Raw genomic sequence first — 22,829 nt, forward strand, 5'->3', positions numbered from 1 at the left:
ACTACCAAACTACCAAACTGCAACTGTTTTCGAGTTATGTTGACCGGGGGAAAAGGTTCTCCTATGAAACTCACGTAGGATATGTGTGACTTTCTGACACACTTTTGTTTTGCAGCGCAAAGATCTGCAATGAATGTTGTTTACACCACACCAGCAGGTGGATGTGACGTCACTGGCGTAGAACATCAAAAAATAACAACATCCAAATCCGCGATTCTCTCTCTTTTTGTGTGTGTGTGCAATGCGCGATAAACTGTAATAACATCCGAAGCAACTCCGTGTAGAAAGGCGGCGTGAAACGGGCTCGAAACGGCTGCGTTGCTCCCAGTACAGCGTTTTCAGCTGAAGTTAGTACCGCTGGCGGAGTGATATATTTGTTGGTTATTTACAGTGCGTTTTATAGCACGCGCTCATCGTATACAAGATCGCGTGAAGAGTTGAATTTGTTATCGTGCACAAATTTCCGTGTCTATCTCGTCCCTGTCAAATCCCGGTAAGTTCATTCACCTCAAGCATTCTGCAACATTTTAGCGCATATGGACACAGTTTGTCTTTGTTATCTAATTGTTGTCTTATTGCTTTCAATAGCGCAAATTAACAAACAACATTATTGTTCGCGTGTATAATAACTGATGTCCGTGCGATGCATTTTATTTGTAGTCTCTAAGTACTTTTTTCAGAAGTTAGCTCTGTAGCTAGCAAGTTACGCCGTTCGTTATTGTTTGTGGAAACAACATTGCATCGCAACATATGTGTGACAGCTCCGGTGTGACGTGATGCGTAAAAACAAAGTATTGAAATCGCTATGCGTTGCTATCGATGGCGTAAAAGTTTGCGAGCCGAGATTTCTTTCGGTGTACAGTGTTGTGTATAGGGGGCTTTTCCCCACGTGTTCCCTCAGCCACAAACAAACTTGTGAATCTCTTCGTTTAGGAATATATGAGCACATTAATATCGCGACAGTTTTTTTTCCCGTGTATTAAAAAAGTTCAGTGCAGTCTTATCGTCCTGTTGGGTTATGGAGTTGAGAGCTGAATTAAGCGTTCAGCAAGAACAGGTTGTGTTTCAAAACCTAGTGAGTTGCCTAGCTAGACAGCATTTGCGAGCATCATATGGGGTTTGAACGCGCCTGTCAGTTCCATTAATGCTGAAATTTGAAATTGAGACACAGCCGAAGTGCAGTTCGAGTGAAATTGGTTTTCAACATGACTGTGTTGTAACAAGTGTCACAGATAAATGTGCCTTTCTGAATGTGAACCACATACCCGGTGGATAAAGACATGCAGGCTACTTAATAAAAGTCAAGCTAACGTGAGGAAAAGTGGAGGAAAGAAACTTTTAAATTGTATGCAGTTGCCTTGTACTTCAACACATTAAAAGTAGCTGTTTTCTTAACGGTAAATTTCAGTTGAACTTTTTATTTATAATTAGCCTGAATTTATATTCTTCACATAATACTATATTTGTTCCATTATTGTTTATTTTTAAAAGTATTTCTTTTTTAAATGTAGATTTTAAATATTATATTTAGTTGACACATTTACAAATTAAAGAAATTGTACATAACCATAATCAATGTTTGCACATATACTTAAAGGTGGAAAGGAATTTTTTCATTTGTTTGTGTATTATTATTATTATTATGGGTGTAATAAAAAGGTTATAAACTGAAATGACTAATCATTAATTGTATTAATTACCATTACCATTTTCTTTTCTTGTTGATTCTCATGAATGTAACTTTTAAGCGTCTTTTCAAAGGGCATTTTAAAATGGGAAGCAGCAGCAGCTTTAACACCCAGAGTTGGTGAGGCGCAGTTCTTTGGATTAGTCATTGTCTGAGGGAAGGAGAAGATGAAAAAAAAAAAAGAATGCTTTTTTTTGTAGGAGAAGTAAAGTAAACAGCCTCCAACAAGCGAACCTTGACAACCCAGATTAAGGAAAACACTGGAGATCAAACAGTGCTGCTGCTGGGCCGTTGTCATGAGCTGCCTGAGAGGGAGAGACAAAGAGAAGGAGGGAGAGAGAGAGTGAGAGAAGCTGTTTGAACAGGCACTGGAGTTTGTGTGCTCACTTATGCAGAAATGGACCTCTGCAAACGCAGACTGACCCAGGATTAAAAGCGCTGGCTGAACTTTTCTGTACAACTTTTCGGCCTTGACGCTCAACAGCAGGAGAGCCCCAGTTATTTCACCCGTTTTATGATGAGAGCGCACTACTGTACTCACCAAGTACCTGTCGAAAAAAAAAAAAAATCTTACACTGTATTTTGTCCTCGTATACACTTTTTCAGATTCCAAAAATAGATTTGTGCGTAATGTTACTCCGTCATGGTATTACAGGAAAAGTGTGCAAATTTTGCATTCCAAAGCCAGCATTTTCAGATTTACTCGCAATGGTGCAGAAGATCGTGATGAGTCAGATGTGTGTGGTGGTTACGGCACAGAAAGGTTATAACATACTTCACTGAGGTAAAATGTACTTACATTATGAACTGTAATGTGTGAATTGTAGAGGTTAAAGACAGCTCACCGAATAATGCATGAAGTATGTCTGAATCATAACGTGGGATAGAGGTTGCTGCGTCCCGTGTCTTGCTGTGTGTTCGGGCAGCTGTTGTCTCTTTAGCGTGTGGCTTTCATGCTGGGTTGCCTGGCTAGAAAAGCCAGGCCGTTGGCCAGTCGCTGGACGGCTTAGGGTGAGGATGCAGACAGGTTCTCGTTTCTATGGCAACTCTGGACGCTGTCAATGTGTGGCAATAAGTTGTTTAGAGTTAATTATAGCTTGTTGTTGTCACCTCAGACACACCGAGGAATCCAGGTACTTTAATGTTTGTGTACTTGCAGGCCGCTGAGAATTATACAAGTGGACTGAAAGTTGTCACCTTCTTTTTACATTTTTTTAATAAATAAATATCTCACCCAGTGAATTCAAACAAGTTTTTGGTGAAAATGTCTTTCTTGCTTTCTTTCTTGCTTTCTTTCAAAAGGTTGGACACATTTATTTATGATATAAAATTGTATTATAGGTGTTTCTATTGATCCTGGACATTTGACAGCTACTTTTGCTTCAGTATTCGTACTGATTCATTTATTTCTATGTTTAGCATCATTTATATTTATCTGCTAAACTAATTTCAAGAATGTAAGCATGAGCCTTTAGATTAAATATTTTTTTAAGATGTGTCCAAATGTATGACTGGTAGGAAGGGTTGCAAACTTTCCAGAATTTTTGGAAACTTTCCAGGATTTTCTATTGGATTTTTTCGGAACGTTTTTGGAAATGTACCTGAAATGTTCAGCCCCTTGCTACCCTATTAGTAGTGTATGTATGTTCAAAACAATGTACTAAAATTAAACGAAAAGAGTTTGAGTCCATGCAAAAATGTTTTAGTGATCAAGACTCTGTGTACAGTAAGAGAAGGTCACTGATTTGTTTGCTTTGAAATTGTTGACTTCTAGCCATTGTCATCTTGGATGTCCATTTATTGGATTGTAAATCTAAATGGATTGGATTAGAGGTTGGATTAAATGTTGAAATGGTGTGACACTCACAAGTCCCTTTATGCCAGCTGTGAAGTTGACAGCTGAGCCGGGATCAGCTCGTTGGATCAGTTTCTCACTGATCTAGCCCTGAAGAGCTGAAGAGCAGCAGCAGCCAATGCCTGGATTTCTGAATTATACAGAGAATCCTTAAGCAATATAGAGGCTGCTCTTTCCAGGAATTCGAATCACTGCATTTCTTGACATTTATGTTATGCATTATGTGCAAGAACTCTTTCCAGGCATTTTACACAAATTGGCATTGATATTGATAATTGAGTTCAAAAAGAAACGGCCGGAAAATCTGCAGCATGCAAGAACTGCACACAGTAGTTTTCTTTTCTTGTCTGATTTCTTATCTTATGCAAGAGTTAAGGGTCAATACTGGTTTATTTTCGGCTGGACTAGTTTACCCAGTAGTTCAGATTTTAGATACAAATTTATTAATTAAATGCATTTTATTTATTTAATGTTTATCATATTTATTATTATTTTTTATTTCCCCCAGAAATGTCTTATAAAATAGTTAAGGGTGGGTGATATATGATATATACAATATAGTTATTTTTGCTTCAAAATTATGATATCAAAAGTTTTGATACCATTGACATTTCATAAATTGTATTACTAGTGCTGGGGAAAAATGTATTGTGATTAATCGCATCCAAAATAAAAGTTTGTGTTTACATAATATATGTGTGTGTACTGCGTACAATTATTATGTATATATAAATACACACGCATGCATGTATAAGAAATATTTGCATGTGTATATACTGTATATATAATTTATCTTATATATAAATTAGGGCTGTCAAAAGATTAATCACGATTAATCGCATCCAAAATAAAAGTATGTGTTTACATAAAATATGTGTGTGTACTCTGTTAATTATTATTTATATATAAAAACACACACAAGCATGTATATATTTAAGAAAAAAATATTATTTTTATATATAAAACATTTATATTTATATATATATTATAGATTATATAAATGTATATACAGTATTTACATGCAAATATTTCTTAAATATATACATGAATGTGTGTGTATTTATATATAAATAATAATTAACAGAGTACACACACATATATTATGTAAACACAAACTTTTATTTTGGATGCGATTAATCGCGATTAATCTTTTGACAGCCTTAATATAAATATAATTATTATAATTTAATAAAAGTATAACATATTTATCTTGAATATATACATGCATGTGTGTGTGTGTGTATTTATATATACATAATAATTATACACAGTACACACACACACATATTGTGTAAACACAAACTTTTATTTTGGATGCGATTAATCACGATTATTTTTCCCCAGCACTACTTATTACAATTAACAATAACAATATATTACCAATCACAATTAACCTAATTAACATAAGTAAAAATAAAAACTCAAGCTCACTGAAGAAAAGTAAATAGCCAGTGATAAAATAGGAACAAATAAACTAATTGCAAGTAATATGACAAAAAAACCTACTGTAGAGCAAAGATACAAATGAAATGGACCTACCTGAAAAACTTCTAGCACTAGATAGGTCTATAAAAATACAAAATAAATTGTATGAAGTAATCAAATGTATAAAAAAACACTACATAGTCTTCACTGTGTAAATTAAATATACATGTATTCTTATTAAAGTTACAAAGTGATTCAGTCACAGACGGCTGCAGATATATTAGGCTGCTGTCACTTTAAGACCAAATGCACTGATCTAATATACTCGCATTAGGATGACCACCTGGTTATTGCTCTGTTGCAGGACAGTAGATGTGATTTTGCAGGACAGTGCGGGACACGTGTGAGAGATACATTAACAGTTTTACTTAATAATTAATTATTAAGTAAAATTGTAAATGTATCTACATTATTTACATTATTATTATTTACATTATTTGGAAAGCCTATTTGTCATCACGTTGGATGATAAATGTTTTTTAATGGATGTTTTAAATCGTCAATAAGCTTTGTTAATTGTGACCAGCTCTGTGACTGGCACTCAATTTGCCTAGGTTTGAGAGTGATGCAATCTAATTTACTACACGGGAACTATTCATATATAATTCAATATAATGAACTGAATAATAGGTTCGTATTGGTAAAAACCACATATCCTAAAATAAATTTCCTTAAATAGTGACTAGTCTATTTTCCTTTATTAGACTATACAAACAATAAATGCATTTTACCGGAAAATAACGATGGAATCGTTTTGAAAATTTGTTTTCGATTGCGATCATCGGTTCCAAACACGCAAGTTTTGGTTTCCATAGTTACCACTGGATTTTCGGAAGTGCTTGGCGCGCCCGTTTGTTCTGTTGCAGCCATGGAGCACGGTAAGCGGCACTCAAAAGTGTGGCTTTATTTCACTTTTAAAAAAAAAGCCTGGGTCGGCACAAACTAATTTCTTGCACCGGAGGATGCACTACAAATTTGTGGCATAACGTTACAAATTAACGAGTGTAGCGTGTTTGACATGCTGCGCAGGTCCACTGTCTCGTCCTCCTCGGGCAACCCTGCGCTAACCAACGTTATTAAAGGGATAGTTCAACCTGAAATGAAAATATCATTTTCAAATATCAAATATCATACCTGAAATGCCTATCATGGCAGCGAATAGCGACCAGGCTAACACATTACAAAAATATACTAATGTATCACGCAATGATACGGTGAGACGCGCAACATATATGGAAAGTGTTCAGAGGCCTACTATAAGGTTTTGCCAAAAAAGAAACCGTATTATTCAGTCAAAACACTGAGCTCAGCCGTTACTCTGCGCGCGTTCATGTGTGTGCGCACTCAGAGCCGTCAGCAGGCGCCGGCGCTCATGCCTACTATAACTCGCACTGTTGTCATGGCACCCAGGATAAGCACACACACACATACACAATTTTGAGAAATCAGGCTCAATAGAAAGAAACGCGACTCGTCTTTTCTATAACGTATATGATAAGAAATAATACAATAATACTAATAATAAAATGTGAATGTTGTGTACCGGTTGTCATGACAACATTGCGTGAGGCTACTGATGGCTTGGAGTGCGCACACACAGGAACGCGCTCATTTGAACAACAGCAGAGTGAGTAAAAGTGCCAGCGGAGAAAGTCCCAAAACTAAAACTCATTATTGAATCAAAATCAAATTTTCCTCTGTGAAATGAGCCTCTGACATGTTTTGACTCCACCCCTCAAGGAATCGGAAAATCGAAAAGAACCGAAATCGAAAGTAAGAATCGGAATCAGAATCAGAATCGTTCAAATCAAAACAATGCCCAACCCTAACCTTGAACTTGTATGTTTTTGTTGGATTTTGAGGTTCAATCAGGATGTTATCCAGTACGTGTCTAGAAGCAGTCCTGGCTGGTGTAGCTATATTTAATGAGTTTTGATAAGGTCCACACTGGTTCCTTTGCTTCTTCAATGTAGGCGTCATCAGCAGAAAAGTCCCTCTCTACGAATGCTTTGTTTGGATTTTTTCCCACTCTAGCTACAATATGACAGCAGTGCAAATTGATTTTTTTAAAGGCAATCACATTTTTAGTATTCTATTTCTTATTGTGGTATTGTAATTTCAGAATCAAAATAAAATAATACAGACATAATTGAAATGCGGGACACTGACAAAGCTCCTAATTTCGGGGCTCGACTTGATCACCTCAATACACATGCGTTTTCTTTCTCAATTCTTTTCTTTCACTTAAGACATAAACAACGGTGTTTACGAGGATGCTCGCAAGATGGGCATTTTGGCACATAAGTGTGTATTTGGCCGTTCAAGCCCAATAAGGGTATTTATATGATATTTGTGTCATTTAATTTTTGCCATGAAAATAGCTAGGGCTGGGTATCGATTCAGATGTTCCAATTTGATTCGATTTAGATTCTCAAGCTCTCAAATTGATTCGATTTCGATTCTCGATTCTACTCAATGAATATAGATTTAATACAAATACTATATTTATAAAAAAGAACAGTGAACAAGTTTACAAGTGGGTAATTACAATTTTTATTTTTTTTATTTTAGGTGCACTTGGGTACATTAAAACAGAACCCCATCTCTATATTTCAAATGCATACAATAATGTTAAATACAACACAGTTTTGATGCAACTTTATTCTAAAAATGTATCTGAGAAGTATTTTATACAATTTAGTTTTTATGGATATTTAGATATATTTATTCTAAAACATAAAAAGGATATTTGATGATTTTCAGCAATTTTCAGTAAAGGACAAGCTTTTCTTGCAATTTCGCCGACCGTCATTCACACTCCGTCCATTTTTATGGAGGCGTCTGAGCTTTGATTCGTGCCCCGGATGGTGCATTATATTTTGTTACTATCTCTGTTATTTGCGTGTCTTCCTTAGATGCGATTGCCATTCGATTTTTATCTTTGCGACAAGCTTATATGCGATACCGGGCAGGGTCGACTGGAAACCCCTGGGACGGAGAACCGCGACACGCTGGCTTGCTTATAGTGCTCGGGGTGGGACGGATCGAACGAGACTAGTTGAAACTTTAACCGGTTTTATCTCGGAAACGCGCCGGCTAAACCGTCTGTAATTCAGGTCAATCGTGGTGCCCATAGACCGTAAAAAAATATGGACGACGCGACTTCATTGACTTCCGCTGACGAGAGTTGAAGGTTTCGGAGGCCGCACACGGCGCTGACATCAGATTTGGGACCGAGTCTGCGCAGTAGAGAGCAGGAAGTAGAGGCGCGATTATCAAAAGCCCGCCCACACTCTCACAGATGCAGAACAATTCATTATGTTGGTGTGAAATAAACAGTTATGGAAATGTAGAAATTAAAGCTAAAGCTCCAATCTCCTCCCAAAAATCCCGAAAAAAGTCTGTTAGTGCCTCAGTGACAACTTCACTCAGAGAAGCCGTCAATCTCAGCTGTCAATCATGATGTCACCCCCCCACCCCCGTTTTTATAGCATCAAATAACTCACTAAAACTAAACTTATTTAAAAAACGAACACTTGAAATGAAATCATCGTGATAAAATGACAGATACCATCTTTAGGAAACAATTATTTGAAGTGTAATGTAATTGTTAGTAGGTGGAGTATAGGAGATATACCGGGACCAACCACCGGGGGGCGATCGAGGTGCGGAGGCTTCAGTTTCTGAGAGGAGTGCTGCAGGCCTGGTGGTGCCTGATGAGGACTTTTGAGGATCGAGATCGTAACCAGGAATGGTATGCGGGGCGGGGCGCGCTGCTCGGTCATCTCATCCCCCGGCCTTCCTCTGCGCACGCGCCATCACCGCTCGTTACTTTTCATACACGAGAAGCACGTTCATACCTGGACACAAGTAGTTGCTGTGTGGACTAACTTTTATTTGAGGAAATCTGTTTATAATATAAGCTATTGGGTTTGAATTATTGGTCCTGCACTGTCTATTGATTTGAATATGTCTATATGGCTAACGTGCGTGCTTAAGTAAGCGCTCAAGTTTAATACAATGATCATAATGCATGGCAAGCATTCGCATGTATGTGATCTATTTTTAGCGGTTGTGTGCTTGGCTGTTCTCCTGTTGCAATGTCTGGGTGATGTCTCATCAAATGGTTTTGCAGATTTGTAGTATTTCACCTCAGCATTACAAACGTCAAAGCACCGGAAGCTGCCATTTAGGGCTGCAACGACGTGCGTGAAATGCGTCGACGCGTCGGCGGCACATTATTTACGTTCTAGAATGGAACAGAAGATCTAGAATAATGGCAGCTTCTGCTCCCGGGCATAGTGAAAATGATCATTTATCATATAAAGCCAGACCGCGACATTCAAAAGTGTGGGAGTACTTTAAACAGAAGCCGAATAAAACTGTGCTTTGTTCGCTCTGTAATGCCGGTTTCACATTGCGCGCGGTGGCAGAGCAGGTGCTGTGCGCGTGGAGAGCGGGAGCTTTCACACTGCCAGTCAGTGTTGCCAAGTCCCGGTTTTTTCCGCGGAATTGGGCTACTTCTACACTGTTGCCGCGGGCTGTGTCTCATGTCCGCGGGTTGAAGCGATCCCAATTATGTGATATTTAGCCCCGGGAATGAGAATTTTAGTCGGCAGCCCTGCAAAAAAACACACATATTTAACCCCCCGAACGCGATGTTTACCAGAGAACCTCCCCGAAACGCGACTGGGCTTGTTTTGGGCTAGTTTTGAGTAACGAATGGGTGGGTTTTGTTGTGTAAACCTGGCAACCCTGCTGCCAGTGTTCTCTCGCGCAGCTGAACCGTGGCGCGTGGATTGCAACAGACGGTCACATTTTCCGGTGTTCTTCTCCGACCCCAGTACGTCTCGTGCTTTTATTTATTATGGGCTGCATATATCTCCTGTTAATGCGACCTGGTTCCCCTCTGTCCCAAACACATATGCATAATAACATGCTGTATATAGGTAGTTTGCATGATTAAAGTAACATTAAAGTTAAGATATGCCTCTAGCTTTAATCATTTAAATGTGTCTTTGAAGTTTGGGCAAAAACTTCTGGCAGCTTTAGTCCTTGTTTATGCACATGTATCTTCAAAATAGACTACTAGTTATACTATATTAAAACTATGCTGAAAGCTCCTGTATGTGAACCTTTTGCAGATAAATACAAGTGCATTTTCGTTTACTATTGACACAAATCAATAAGTAAATCATACTCAACTACTATAGTAAACAACTTTTCCTAATTAGGCCTACTCTGTATACATTTTATGATGAATAGTATCATTATATATTATGTTTAAAAAGCTTCTTGTGTTCATATATTTCTTTATAAAATGGCATAGCCTACTATGTACACTACCCTTCCTGAAATACAATTAATATTGTCATCATTCATTGATTTCATGTTAAAATAATATACAAATTCACTACCCTATTTGAAGTACAATAATCAGTAAAAAAGAATCATAAGATTAATCCGGAAAAATAATCGTTAGATTAGTTGACTAATCGAAAAAATAATCGTTAGATTAGTAGACAGAAAAAATAATCGTTAGTTGCAGCTCTACTGCCATTTAAACACTGAATGAATGACAGGCGCGCCTCTCGCTCCTTTGTAACATCGCGCAAAGCCAATAAGAGGGTGACATCTAGTGGAGAAGACTAGCAATTAGATTTGCGTTAATCTTATGTTCAATGTTTGCGGAAATAAATATGGGGAAAAAATCGATTCGTGGCCTTTGAGAATCGATTTTTAATTGACCACATTAAAAAAAAAAAGATTAATCGAAAAATTTTTTTTTTTGCCCAGCCCTAAAAATTGCCTTAGATGCTGACATGGCATTAAACAAAACAATCTGTATCTTTAAGTCCAATAAGGCAGCAAAAAGAACTCTCAGAAAACGTCTCGTTGGTCTTGGCTAACTCAAACAATTTTTTGAGTTTTTGGATGTTCCCAATTTTAAGTAAGCAGAACTATCAAGTTTTGAGTTTGTAGTACTCATGCATGTTAATTGCTCCTAACTTCAAGTACTGAGTTAGCTAACATTAAACATAATATATATTAAGTTAATTAACTTTTTTATTTTGAATTCTTGCAAATCAAATGAGTTATTTACCTCACTGTAAATGCTAATAAGTTATCAGAACTCAAATTTGAATGAGATTTTTTTTAAGTTAAGAAATGTTTTGCTAGCTATAACAAACTAATTCAGGAAATGGCAACTTGCTAATTTGCTAACATGTTAACAACAGCATGGTATAGCACTTATTGAATGAGTACAGCTACTTGTAAAACATGTTACTTACCTGCTCTCAAACCAAGCTCATGCGCCACTTGTCACCATGATGGTAACTCTCCAAAAACCCACATTAGCAAAAACTCTTCTAAATTAGCATAACAAAACATTAATCACTACTTAATCTCCCTGTCGTGTCTACACTGGACGTGAGCGACCATTATAACCCATTATAATCAGTGATGTTGCCTACACTGGATGATAGCTTCTAGCTGTTGCTGTTGTGGTGCGTCAACGGTCGCGTCTGGTGTAGACACGGTGTAGGACTTTCGTTCATCTTTGGAATGCAAATGAAATCTGAGCGTTTTCGGTCACTTCATTGACAGCCTTCGCTACTTCCTACCAACTTCAAGCCCCAGAATGGTAGTAAAGACATCATTAAAGTATTGCATGTGACTCCAGTGGTTTAACCTCAATGCTATGTTTGCGCAAAAAAAACTCCAAAATGAATTTACAAAATATGAATCTCCAAAGCGTGTTCATGAGAGCACCACAACACATGTGTTGTTGTGCGCGTTGGAGATTAATATTATGTAAAAAAAAAAAAAAAGGTACATTGTTTTTATTTTTGGTTGAACTACTGGAGTATCATGGATTTAAAGATGTCTTTACTTTAAATGATAATCTTTCATGACGGTGCAGCAGGCAACGTCACATGAGTATAACCGCGATAGAGACGATTGTCCAAAATCTCTACCGGTTTACAAATTTCTACTGGTTAATTGTGTTTTCCTGTATATCGCCCACCCCTAGAAATGGTGGTTTAAAAAAAACAACTTATATTGCAGTGCATTCTGGACATTACAGCTTATAGCTTTATAACAAATATAGACTCATATTCTCCCTTTTACTGGAATAGAATGCCATGTAATATATTACTGATTTTAAAAAATAAATAAACCCATTTTATCGGATAACTTTATAAACTTTATAACATCACCTTGGCGACAAAAATTAAATTAGCAGTGTTTTACATTGCAGAAATTAAAATATGTTTTTCGATAAATAAAAACACATGCACATGATCAACAGATGTAAGACACTCAGCCATATGCTTTTAATATCACCTCAGCTGGCTATGGAAAACCTTCACACCAGTTTTCACACCGAGTCAGTTCCGAATTTATTCATCATAACCTCTCTTGCACTTCTGAAATTGGAGCAGCGTTGCTGCACTAAATAACATAAATATCTATGATGAATATATACTGGTTGCCTCATCATTAGACGTGAGACATTCAAAAAAAAAACCTCATATTGTTGGCTCTTGACTTTGGTATGATCTCAGATCATAGTTCAGGGCCAGTCGTTCAGATTTGCTCCAAAGCAAATATGATGAATGGATATTATTATTATATATATATATGTATGTTAGAAAATATAGATTTATATTTATATTTATTTTTTATATTTTATGAATGTATAAATAAAATATTTAATTTTAATTGTAATATTTATTATTAGTATTATTATTATGTAGATTTAACCACTTGCCAAGCTATCTGAGTAACAAGTTCTGAACATTGTTTGGAAAGTATTCTTTTTTGCATTTTAAATATATTTGGCAAAGGATAGAGTAGATGACGATATTGTTGACTGGTAACTAATGTGCGTTTTGTCTCAGCCTTTGAGACGTTTTGTCTCTGCTTACGTGTTTGTGAAAGGGACATCGTTTAAGTGCCCTCCAAGGGAATAGAGTTTTCCTCCCTCTCAATAGCAGCATGCTCTCAATTAGAGTATGTTTAATCAGGAAACCGGCTCGAGTACTAATTACCTTATCATAGCATGCATGTTAATTAGTTTTGCAAGAAGGTTTCTTTTTTTTCCAATTGAATGTTCAAATGAATTCAAAGGAGAGAAAAAAAACCGATGGAACTTTTCTTTGATCTTCTGTTTACAACTGTATGTGTGTTTATGCCAAAATGGAGCCTATTTGCTGGTTTGAACTTCGAAGCAATTCTGGTGGTCTTAATTGACGTGTTGTTGCTTGTTTATTTGATATGTAAGGCCTCATCTGATGGATCATTATGAAAGCATGGTAATTATCTTAAACGCTGAACTCGGTAGCAAACCTGCCTCATTCACATGAAAGCGCTCACGTACGGCCTTTTTTGCTCGCCGCTCTGAGAAACCGGCTGAAAGTGAATCATTTTGAGTCATTGTAACCTCACTTCAAGAAGCTGCTTGAAAGATGGTCCCCGCAGCTCTTGAAGGCAACCCAATCTGTGCTTGACGTGCTCTCAAGGCTAGAAAACACACCGAGTGTTTCTGTTCTCTCTGTTAGATCCAGAAGTTGCCATACAGGTGGTTTCGCTCCTCGTGCGCCAGTTTACCCAAGCAAATTGAAATGTTTACTGAAATGCTATGACTACATTTTTTTCAGGTCCAGAAAATTCCTGACAAAAATCCAAGTGCTGTCTTTACACGTACTTATTCAAACAGGTGGTGATATCCAAGCTCTGAAGAAATAAAATCAAACTCTGTAACAGTAAAGCACCATTTGTTGGTTCTTTGTTTTCCTAGTGCAGAGCAAAGTGTTGAGAAAGAGGCCTGAGAAGTGTACTTGGGGATTACTGGATATTTCTCTAAAAGCATTTTGATGTTATGAATGAGCATAATGTACGATCTTCTGAAGCGTGGATTGATCAGTTGGCCAATGCCGAGTGAACTTCAAAGCTCGAAAATGAGAGAATCAATCTTTTGATTTAATATCATAGAGCAAGATGGGAATTTTGAGTGCATTTCTGTGTACTTGATATACAATTGTTTACAGTGATTGAATGGATAGTTTCAGGAGGGTTTATCACTTTCACTTATCAGTTTATTAGTATAATAGGCTTTTTTTTAGTTTTCTATGATTTATTGTAATGGTTAGAGCAAATTAAACTTTGATTTAATGAAAAATTGATCCATATTGAATTCAGATTGTGGGAGCTTTTCCTTGTTTCTTGATTGAGAGTAAAGTAATGAAAAAAATAATAATATTCATCCTGCAACATTGACTGTTGATGGTTGTATATTTGTGGTTTCAGACACCTCAACGAGACTAAAGGGATTTAAGCGTACAGTCTATGATCACCATATCATTTTACCTACTGAAACGGTAAGGAACTTTTTCATTAACTCTTTTTCATTTAAAATGGATTGTAATGCTTCTTAAATGGCCTTTTTCCACACTAATTTTTTTGGTCTCCTCTCCATTGATATATCAGCCCATATTTGTATATTTTGAGATCATCAGCATTGGACGATCGTTTTTGTTTGAGAATTATTACATATAGTGCCTACAGTATATTTACATTATATGGGCAATTGATCACCCCACACCACTATCAGCCATTAATAATCCATTTTGGTCTATGCATCACAGTTATGCATTAAAAACACTCAATCCAATCCGCAGAACTCCATTAAATGTGGAAGAAGCAGTACAAATGGAGTAGAACTTCAACTCCAAATGCAACCAAATTAATTCTTTAGAATCAAATAGATGACATCTGAAGTGATCACTCTTGAGAATTACTATTCCATTCTGTTCATTGCTAATAATTTGCATCGTTTAGATGCAATTTAGATGGTCCATCCATAACCTGATTAACATCTGGCTTATTCTACATTTTCTGAACCGCTTGCTTGGATAATGTGTTTGTTGTCATAATTTAGAAACATAGAATCATTCTTGAAGAAGAAGTATAAGATAGTAAAAATATAAAATAGTAAAGGTATAAAATAGTAAAAATAGAAACGCTTATGCATTTTCGCATGGTTAAACATCACAGGCCTGTCCTTTATCAGTGCGCTATCACAGGCCTGTCCTTTATCAGTGCGTCTGACAGTCTTGCTGTTTGTCGCGTGCACCACACAATTTGGATGACAGTGGTAACTGGCAGTCGAATAACCAAATTATTTAGTCATGGGTTTTAAACGGGCACGACGGCAAATGGATGTCAAGTAAATGATGCAATTTATTCCCCCTTTCCTCCTCCTCGCCAGGCGGGCTGCCACGGGACTTCTGCCAGCCTTAAATAAGTGTTACCCAGATGGCACTCGCATGACGCCCACTTGGTTACAGAATTGTTCCGCGGGAATAACTCGGCTTGCCACAACAAGCAATAGGTCAATTGAGCAGCGAGTGCCTGTTGCTTGACCCGTTTTGCATATGCAAATCTGCTAATGTTGTGTCATTTCGGTAAATTCCAGGGGAAGGAAGGCTCTCGGGGCTTCCTAAATGAATTGGAAAGGAGCCCAGTTAATGAGGGCGGAGGGGAGAGAGGTAAAAAGAGGAGACGCTTGCTTCCTCAGCTCGCTTCCTTTTGCTCTACGATATGTCTTTGTAGACTTTGGTCCAAAATCCCTTTAAGACAAGCCATCTTTGAAACAAGTGGAGCTCGTATCTCTTTGAATGGGAAACCATCAAATTCTCCAAAACTGTTCGCCAAGCTTACGATTAAATTTCATATTTGAAATCACCAATGAAATCTGACAACAACTGTCTCATAAATTTTGTTTCTAAACGCTCGAATGCTCATGCGCAATCCTAAACGCGCGTCTCAGGACACTGCCTGTTTCTATAGCAACCGGCAGCTGCAGTGACCCGATGACTTTACTAATCAACGATTGGCTCTTTCATTAAGAAGGCGGGGCTTATTCGCCATATTGGGCGTTGCACTTTCTCCCATTCATAACTAATTCCTATATACAAGGTCTTTGTTTGGTCTCAATTAGTGTTGTCAAAAGTACCGACCACGATACCAAGTCGGTTCTGAAATGTAAAAAATGTGAGCTTTGAGCGCTGTTGAGCGGAATCGTAAACGCCTCTAAATGGCCATTGTGTTCACGCGCTCATCAAATATGTCTGTGATTGGCTACAATGACCAGCGCTTCAAAAACCTGTTGGAAATGACACTTTTCACAGAGCGCTTGCACAGATACACACGGGAGCGTTTGAATACAGGTGCCTATCAGCCTACAAGTCAGATGGTTGACGCCTGCTTGTTCTTTCAGATGCTCCTACTCCCGCTTTCAAAACACTTTCAAACACTTCTGTGTGCCATGAGCACAATGGCCAGTCAGAGGCGTTTATGATTCCAGCTCAACAGCGCTCAAAGCGTCACATTTTTAAAATTTCAGTACCGACTTGGTATCACGTTCGGTACTTTTGACAACACTAGTCTCAATTGACAGTGTTGGTTAGCTGTTTTACATCAATTTTGACATCCTTATTGACAAACTAAATTGAAATGGTACGATGCTAATATTGCCAATGTTTTGCCTTGGAAATAAAAAAAAAAGTGTCACATATTGTCAGAAATCTCTCATGATTCTCGAAATTCGTCTTAATATTAAAATCGTGGCGAAACTCATGCTGTGTGCGGCGTGCGCCCTGGCTTCAGTGAACTGTGTCCTCTGCATCTCCCTAACACACTACAGCTGCAATCGATGCTGCCCGAGCCGACAGCAGGAGCAGGACAATGTGGAGATGATTTTCTGCTGCCAAGACTTAAGTAAACAATCCAACAATCCATAAGCCCGAAACCCTCACAATACAAGCTCAGCTTACAACAACCCAAAGACCTTGTTTTCATTTTGCATGCTTTTCACTAAACATACGCTCACACTGCATATCACAATTTTTTTTTTTTTTCCCCATCGGCAGCCTGTTACATTTTGTAACGTTATAGTATGACAAACAGAACATTTTCGGTTGCATTTTTGATCCTGCGAATACAAGGGTTTGAACTGCAAACAGGGTGCAGAATTGCAATTTGTATTTAGTTTATATATTACATCATATTTAATAAATCATTGGACCAGGATGGGAGTACACTTCATTTTCCAGAATGCATTACATGTGTTGATTTTCTTTGTTACAATTCAGTAAATTCCTCTTCATTTCAAACCAGTTCCAGTTGAACTTCGTGTAGAGTGTGACCAATTTATTTAAAATTCCAACTAATGAATTGAAAGGGAGCCAAATTTGTAACCGATCTTGTTTTAACATAGTTTATTGAAAGTCTGCTTTCTCAAAAAAGAAAGAGAGCATGTAGGTGGAGACATGTTTGTTGCATTAAAATTCAGTTAGAAAAAGAAATTGTTGTATAACAAAGTTGGCTGTCTGGAAACTAGAAAGTGGTCCAGTTTGGGCTTTTCTAAACAAACGGCAGGTTTGAATCTGTCCGTTTGCATTTGATTTTGCAATCGCTCCTCTACACTGTAAGATGCCAGTGTGTAAAAGTCAAGCCAAAGTGTTTTTTTGTGTGTGTTTTTTTTTAACAGGCAGTAAAAATGATTGTTTTAGCACCTTACAAATAACAGCAATAATTGGATGTGCATATAACCTCAATTATCAAAATTTAAATGCTGCGGATTCTCCTTTGGAATTTAATTATATCGCAGCTTGTAATCGACTATAAACCCAAACAAAACAATCAAAACACATATTAACAGGCTCAGCGTGATAAGGGAAACAATCTTCGAAACTGAGATAAACCATCTCATGGATTCCTCCAGCAACCCCCTCACCTTGTTTTTGCTCTTGTGTGATCTCTCTGAAAGCATCAAAGGATGCAAGCTCTCTCTAATGTTTCTCTTCCTTCTGCCCAGAGAATAACCTCTCAATCACACTGCCAGCATTCTTTTTTAAATGCGCAAAGAAAGATGAATTTGGGCCATAAAGGCGCGTATCACAAGGGCTTTTTATCCTAAATGGTCCTTAGAATTGTTATCTATAGCGATGGCGCATTCCCAGCACTGTCGTGTTCAATCAAGTGTCCACTTAGCCGCGGCCAGGAGTAATTGTCCCCAAGTGGGCCACACACTGACCTGTTAATGTCTGTGTTGACCCTCTAACCTTGTCAGCACGTCTAAGAGAAGAGCTCTAAATCATCTCGATCTCCTCCGGCTCTTCCCGTGCTGCCGGGTCAAAGCGGAGACCGCCTCAGGCAGACCACTCCCTTAAATTGTCCTGTCTTTGGTAGGTCATTGTCTTAAGGATGAGGTCCAGATTCAGGAGTCACACTTTTTTATTGCTGCACAATCATGTTGGTGGTAATTGTGTTCAGTGCTGTGTAGTGCTACGGTAGATGAAACACATACAGCTAAAACTATGAAAACAAAGAGTATTTACTGTCGGTAGAACAATTGGATATTTGTACTGTGTCTCTGGTGCCTATGCAACACTTGCTACCACAATGTATTTTGTGGTTGGCTGCAAAAGCATTGCTATGTGGTTGCTAAGTTATGGCTGATGTTTTCACACTGATGATTAATAATTAAGGTTAAGAATTTTTGAAAAACCACCAGCATCACCAATAAACTTTCTTCGGTGGTTCTTTGCTGCACCGGATGTTTTTAGGTCTTTTTTTTTCAAGAACCATTTTTCACTCTATAGGGCCAGATACTTTCCAAAGAGAGGAGATTAGGGATGCTCCGATCAGGATTTTTTGCAGCCGAAACAGACCACCGATTTATTGTCATCATGATCGGCTGAGATCAATCCCGATCATTCAAACTTTATATAATATGTATTAGCTCTCTGTTGACTCCTTATGTCCTGAAGGCATTTTATGTTTAAGCGGCATACTTAAAAGTAAAGGCTTATAACTCTACAAAAAAAAAGGCATCATGAAGTACATGGTCTCGTTTAATAGAAAACCTCATTTGAAGAAAATTTATTTTTATGTATTGGAGGTTTTTATGTTACAGCACTGCTGAGAAAACCCCAGAAAAAGTGATGCAATTTATTGATTTATTTTGTTATTATTTATGCTTGACATGATGAATATTAGAAAGTAGCTTATATTTGACAGGTCATAAAATAAAGACTTGTTCACTATCATGTCAACTGCATCTGGGCCAAATTTTGTGTCGATATGTCAAAGCAATCAAAAGTTAAAGGGTTAGTTCACCAAAAAATGAAAATTCTGTCATTAATTACTCACCCTCATGTCGTTGGACACCCGTAAGACCTCCATTATCTTCGGAACACAAATGAAGATATTTTAGTTGAAATCCGATGGCTCAGAAAGGCCTCCATTGGCACAATGCACTGTACACTCTCAAGACCCATAAAAGGTACTAAAGACGTCGTTACAAAGTTCATCTCACTACAGTGGTTCTACAATAACTTTATGAAGCGACGAGAATAATGTTTGTGCCCAAAAAAAACCTAAATAACGACTTATATAGTGATGACCGATTTCAAAACACGGCTTCTTGAAGCTTCGAAGCGTTATGAATCAGTGAGTCGATTCAGCGGTTTGGATCGCCAAAGTCACGTGATCTCAGCAGTTTGGCGGTTTGACATGCGATCCGAATCATGATTCGACTCGCTGATTCATAACGCTTCGAAGCTTCATGATGCCGTGTTTTGAAATCGTCATCACTATATAAGTCGTTATTTAGGGTTTTTTTGCGCACAAAAACTATTCTCTGCGCTTCGTAAAGTTATTGTAGAACCACTGTAGTGAGATGGATTTTGTAACGACGTCTTTAGTACCTTTTATGGGTCTTGAGAGTGTACAGTGCATTGTGCCAATGGAGGCCTTTCTGAGCCATCGGATTTCAACTAAAATATCTTCATTTGTGTTCTGAAGGTGAACGGAGGTCTTACGGGTGTCGAACAACATGAGGGTTAGTAATTAATGACAGAATTTTCATTTTTGGGTGAACTAACCCTTTAAGGCATTTGGAACCAGAGTAGCCTTTTTATGAAAAGTTCAAAAATAAGAACTACTTGCATGTGTAAACGCTGCAAAACATAAACATTTTTATAATTACATAGAATAAGTAACAACTAATAAGATTGTGGTTGATGAGTGATGATCTTCCAGCGCTGTTTCTGCTGTGCGCTCCTATTATATGGCTCACGGTAAAATCAAGACTTCTCAATCTTGAGCGATCAATCCAATCCAAGGCCTCTCCAGCTGTAAAGCAGGGTCCGATCAGGATCTCTACACATCTTCCCTACGAACCATACCCCAAATCCAGTTCCTGTTGGTTGAACTTTCAAATGACGTTGGAAATCATTGTGACATGATCGCGACCGGATCCTGGACAGCTTTAGCCAAGCAGCATGTCATGTCACTCTGTGAGGATTTTCTCAAGATCTACGCATCATGTTGTGTGTGGATTTGTTTGAATTGAGACAACCTGTTCTAAACAAAGAAGTGTGATTTACTATGGTTTACTAATATTTTGCGAAGTTACAAAGCAGGACATGGCACAAAAGCCTCATCTATATACTGTTTACATGCTGGTCGACCAAATTTAGTGACTACCGATCCAGTCATAAAATGTGATTATTGACCGATACCAATCTACAGCCGATTGATCGGTGCATCCCTTGTGGTGATGGTCAAATATTTTATTTTTAATCATTTCAAAATAATAATGTTCATGATTTAAGTAAAAGAAGCACAAATTGTGATACCGTTATTTTTTAGATATTATTCCTGATTTGAAAAGTTTCATTTAGTTATGGTTCCTGCAGGTTACATCATCACGACAGTAAGTGGCGACAAGTGACTTGTCTTTATGAGTGAGTCATTGAGTCATTCATTAAATGAATTTGGTCAATAACACTGGCTGCTTCCGAAAGCTTAAACATGCTGCCTTCAGAAGATGCATTCCAAAGTATAAAGTCTGAATCTAATGTTAGCTTAACTTCCTGTCTCCTGAGTCCTGAGATGCCTTCATCTGATCAATGCTGCCTTTAATATCCAACAATTCAGTGTGTTAAATTCTGTGACAACTGAGCTAAAAAATAAAGAAGCCGTCTGAAAGTTGGTGGTGAGTTTGTGTGTAAAGGAATGGTTTTTGACCAACATTTTCCACTTTTGGTGTTATTTCTAGCGAGAAATTAGTATTGTAGTAATTAAATATTCGCTTAGTTATCTCCAAAGCTCTCTGTTTTGTTATAGATCATTCAACCGTTATGCTGCCAGTTTTGTGAGGTACATTCATGAGCAAACATTGCCTGCCTAATAGGACAGCAAGGCAATAAGTCAGCTGCCTAAGCTCTCGGATGCAGCCACTAATTCATCCAGGAAACACTGTGACTGTTCATAAGCGAGTCATTGAATCATTCATTCAACACTGATTCATTCAGGAACGAAACTCAACTACTGTATGTTTGCTCAGAAACTCGCTGTATAATTCTGCTGTGGCTTTGTTTGGAACTATTTCATTGGCGGAGCAAATTTACTGGCAATAATGTATCTAAAATGTATGTTACTCAATATAGACCTTTAGTCAGGGTAGCGCCATATTAATAAATGAGGAAGCGAGGGATAGAATAGAGTGTGACTCAATCAATGGTGTGAGTTTGGGGCATTGCTATCTGTTTGACTGACCATTGGCAGCTGTGGAGGAGTGTTTTAGTGTTTTTTTAGTGTGTGTGTGTGTGTGTGTGTGAATTTATGCAGTATGTTGCTAAGTGATCTGCTTCAGATTAGAGAAGTTTTTTTTGTAAAAGTGCCATGTAAAATATTAGATGGCAGGTTAAAATGGTCTGATTTCTTTTTCTCTTTTATTTTCGATTATCCCTCTCATTGTGATGGATGGGTAGACAACATATTTGAAATAAAGCAGAAACAATACCATGAGTGTAGTACATTTTATCACACGCGTGTGACTTTTCTCTAGTCTTTTCGCAGTTGTGGGAAGTTTGACACAAAAATAACTGGCAATTATCAAACTACTCTAAAGTGGCTGGTAACTGGTTTCTGTCTGAGACTGACAGGGCTGGCAATTTGTGTGAAATGTGTGGATTAAAACCACATGTTGGAGGTGCCGAGGGGTGTTGTATAGAGCAGCTGGTATGCCACCAAAATGAAGTAGCTGAGTCAAACCTTTCCAGGGGAAGATATTACTGCTTTTGAGGTTGATCGTTCATACGTTGAACATGCATCTATCACTATTTTTTCCACATCAATCTACACGCCATTCCCCATGATGACAAAGCCAAACCCAGATTTATAACTTAAATCTGAAATATCACATTGACACAAATACTTGGACCCTTTGTTGTTACATTGGATCATCTTTGAGATGTTTCTACACTGCTATTGAAGTCCATCGATGTTATGAATGGTGCGCGCACACACACACATAGTCTAGTGGCATTTTATGTTGCTGCCTTATGTGAAACTACTTTAACTTACTTTTTTCACATCGATCTACACGTAATGACAAAGCAAAAACTTTGTGACAACTTTGCAGATTTATTGAAAAAGGTAATTTATTTATTTTAAATTCAAACCCTTAACTCAGTACTTAAAGCACTTGTACAGCCTCAAGTCTTTTTGGGTATGATGGGACAAGCTTTGCACATCTGCATTTGTCTTTTTTGTTTGTTTGTCTTTTGCCATTCTTCTCCTCAGATCCTCTCAAACTCTGCAAGTTGGATGGGGACTGTCGGTGGACAGCCATTTTCAGGTTTCTCCAAAGATATTGGATTGGGTTCAAGCACAGGCTCTGGCTGGGCCACTCAAGGACATTCACAGAGTTGTCCATAAGCC

At 37.7% G+C, this 22,829-nt stretch overlaps 1 protein-coding gene across 1 annotated transcript in view; it reads left to right on the forward strand.

Moving 5' to 3' along the window:
• Positions 1-212: 212 nt before the first annotated feature.
• The window catches only part of foxp1b (forkhead box P1b), a 234,376-nt gene continuing 211,759 nt past the window's right edge, over positions 213-22,829 (forward strand). Inside the window, exons 1-2 of the mRNA XM_079841218.1 lie at positions 213-493; positions 14,343-14,413. The gene's annotated coding sequence lies outside the window, so the exon portion shown is untranslated. The remainder of the gene's footprint in view (positions 494-14,342; positions 14,414-22,829) is intronic.

Source organism: Gobio gobio (assembly GCF_949357685.1).
Source record: "Gobio gobio genome assembly, chromosome: 17".
Classification (NCBI taxonomy): Eukaryota; Metazoa; Chordata; class Actinopteri; order Cypriniformes; family Gobionidae; genus Gobio; species Gobio gobio.